Raw genomic sequence first — 3619 nt, forward strand, 5'->3', positions numbered from 1 at the left:
AAAGAGTGAAAGCCTGCGAAGATACATGAGGATCAAAGTTAGTACTAAGAAGAACAGTACAAGATTAAGAAAAAAAGGAAGTAGGTTATGTGTATGGGCGAAGATGATTGGTCTATATAGGTCGGTTAGTTTTATATAGAGACCGCCTCTTGTAAGTCTGACGGATTCTTGGAGCCTCCATTTTCTTATTATTCTCTTATATTCTTAACCCCTTCGATACTGTGACGCATTTTTATCTTGATTTTCGGGTATGGTTAGACAATTTCATATGCCTCAGGAAATTTCTATGGAGGTCAAAAGATTAATAGCCAATGTCTCTACTATTCGAATCCCAACATTTGTTTCTGAAGCTGTATATAATCGCCAAATAGTGACCAGAATGAATATGAAAATGTGTCTTGGTGCTGAAGACATTAATATATATAAATAAAAAGGCATGTCAATTAATACATAAGAGAGACTAACCAAATACACTGAAACACAAAATATATTAATGAGGAATCTGAAATTAGAAGGCAATATCACTAGAATATGAAATAGTTGGAATTGCAAAGTACATCATGCCTACAAGACCCAGCAAGACTCAACAGGAATTTACCGCCACAAGTGGGAGCCGTTACAAGGCAATCCCGCGACCACTGCTGGGCTGGACTGGGCCGTGCTGGTCATCTGGTCAGTAGACATAGACAGGAGGAAGGGGGAAGATATCCGCTACCTCAATCTGGGTTGTTACGAAGAGCCACGTCACGTTTTCTTTACAGGTTTTATCTCGGACATTTTTTTATCATAGCAGTTATCGGTGAAGGGTTGATATGCCTTTGTCATTCATTTATCTGAAGCAGCAAGAGGTAGTGAAAAGTTCCGTTGGATACCTATAAGATTAAAGAAATACGATTACGAATTATTTTTTAACCATCTTTTACTTTAATTGTTTTAGAAGAAGAATATCAACAGGCGCTCTTAATTGAATTGACCAACCTGATTAAAACCGTTCTTTCTACTCACGTTTTTCTCCTCGAATTTAACGTTTTATTCATTTTTCTCCTTTTCAGAGTTATATAAGTTGACCATGCTTTCTTGCACGTAAAAAGCAGATAATGAATAGATTAAAACGTTTTGTAAATTAAGGAAGGACTTTATGGACAAAGGAATAAAGAGAGAATTAGGTATAAACGAATTACTGGATTTCTGTGATTAAAGGTTCTGTTTGGAACATGTGAAATTGAAGACGACGTGTGAATTCGTGGGCGGCACCTGAATTATGCACCTCTTTGAAGGCAAACAACACTGCCTCGCCTCCCACGCCGCCTTCTCTCCATTGATTCCTGGTGCTTTCTTTCTTCACCTGTCTTTGTGCCTCAGTTGTTTGTTTCAGGCGAGTGCATTATCGTGAGCTGAAAAATTCGTGTTCATTTTCATCATTACTTTCATTGTTGTGGTCATTTTTCATCGGCGTCCATAGCACTGGAGAAATTATTTCATGGGGCACACAAAAGCACAGGAAAAAAAGTAAGGAGAATAGGGTGTAAATTTTGTCCTTTGTTCGGTATACAACTATTCATGAAACTGCATTACAAAAAAATTTTAAAAAAGGTTTCTCATAAAAAAAAAAATCTGAAGCCTTGAAAGAATTAATAAAGCTCGCTTTTCAATATTTTATGGCTTCATTTAATTATCTCATTTGTTTACGTCAGTTTTATGTCCCTTTCTATGTGCATGTTTATTTTATTTATTTACTTCATTATATTTACTTATTTATTTATGTTTCTATATATTATTAAAAACCACACCTTCAACAGGCCTCGTGGCGCAACGGATAACGCGTCTGACTACGGATCAGAAGATTCCAGGTTCGAATCCTGGCGAGGTCGATTATTTTTACTAGTTTACAGGGACTTACAGTTTAGTTTCTCTTACATGTTTCAATATTCTTATTAAATAACAGTAATTTTAGTTCGTTGTCAAGCGTCAGTATCTTAACTCACTTCTTGTAATCTTATCAAAAGCGCAGACGGTAAGGCCAGTTAAAGCACATCTATAAAGACGATTAAACAGTAAGACTTGAGAAAACAGGCAACATACGATTTGCAGAAATGATTATGAGTTCGGTTGTCAAATTTAACCTCTTTCAATACTGGGACACATTTTTACTTTAACATTTTACTTTGACTATTTTATTGACATCAGAAAGGATCTTTGAAGGTCAGAAGATTAATGGCCACAATCTTCACTAGTCTGAACCCCACATAAGTTTCTGGAGCTGCATAAAATCACCAAATAGTCAACAGAATGAATATAGAAATACGTTATGTTACTGAAAGAGTTAAAGCCTGTATCTTGATAGGCAGTCACGTTATATAGATCTGATGTTAGTGTGTGTGATTTGCCTCTATGTTGTGGATGTGTAGTGGCGAGTGTCTGAGTTGTCTGGCTCAGTGGGTGCGTGCGTGCTTGAGCGCGTGTCTGTTGTGCTTGAGCGAGGAGAGGACGAGGCGGGGACGTGTTAAGTGAGTGAAGGATGTGGGAGAGCAAACACTGGCTCACTAACGTGCAGAGGGACACACACACACACACACACACACACACACACACACACACACACACACACACACACACACACACAGGAAGAATAACACCACCACCACCACCACCACCGTCACCGCCAGTACAGACAGACAGACAGACAGACAGAGGGATCGGAAAGGATACGCAACGAAACACACAAAATTCATAGATTTAATTACACGTCAAATTATGAGTGACAAATTTAATTATAAACTTAGAAAACATATTTGCATTAAAATGTAAACTGAATAATATATACACCGTGTTGGGTAAATAAGTAATCTGAGTCTAGTTACAATATTTACTTGTAATAATCCTAGTGAACTACATAATACAGATACATAAATTTGACCTACTTCCCCCCCCCTCCCCCCTAGTAAATCAATGCCTGGAAAATCTAGTCATAGAAAAAAATGACGTACAAAACAGTGTTGATCTTTCCTCTTACTATTATTTCATCCTAGCACATTTTAACTTGCACTTGACATTTTCCTTTACTCTGTCAACAATTTCATGGGCTTATGGTATTTCGTAGTGGTGCTGTATGATATTGCGTCGCCTCACTCCTTTTTCAAATCACTCACTCAGTTGCCATCAAAATATTTGCTCTTCCTCCTGAAATGCAGTTCACGGAATCAACTACCATTTAATTCGTCGCCAAATACCAGCAGGAGGAAGACTAAACAAGAGCGCGTTCACTTATGCATAGGGCTGCTCGACGCCCCTTCTCTCTCTCTCCTCCTCCTCCTCCTCCTCCTCCTCCTCCTCCTCCTCCTCCTCCTCCTCCTCCTCCTCTTCCGCAGCTCACGTGGGGAGTTCCGTTTCCTGCACTCCTGTCTGCTAATCTTTCAAGGTTCATTGCAAGTAATTAGTTATTCTGTTTAGTTCTCCTTATTTTGTTCTTGTTATTGCTGCCAAAATTGAAATCGTAATCATCATTGTAATTTTTTATTTCAGTCGTCAGTGTCCTCGTCATCATTATTAGCATTTTAGTGAGAGTTATGGTATCGCAAAATTCCATTAGTAAGTAATATCACCGGACGAACAAGTAGAT

General features: G+C 38.3%; 1 non-coding gene across 1 annotated transcript; it reads left to right on the plus strand.

Moving 5' to 3' along the window:
* Nucleotides 1-1798: 1798 nt before the first annotated feature.
* Trnar-acg lies at nt 1799-1871 on the plus strand. Its single transcript has one exon. It is a non-coding gene; the product is annotated as a tRNA-Arg (tRNA).
* The last annotated feature ends 1748 nt before the right edge of the window (nt 1872-3619 follow it).

This window comes from Portunus trituberculatus, chromosome 40, assembly GCF_017591435.1.
Source record: "Portunus trituberculatus isolate SZX2019 chromosome 40, ASM1759143v1, whole genome shotgun sequence".
NCBI lineage: Eukaryota > Metazoa > Arthropoda > Malacostraca > Decapoda > Portunidae > Portunus > Portunus trituberculatus.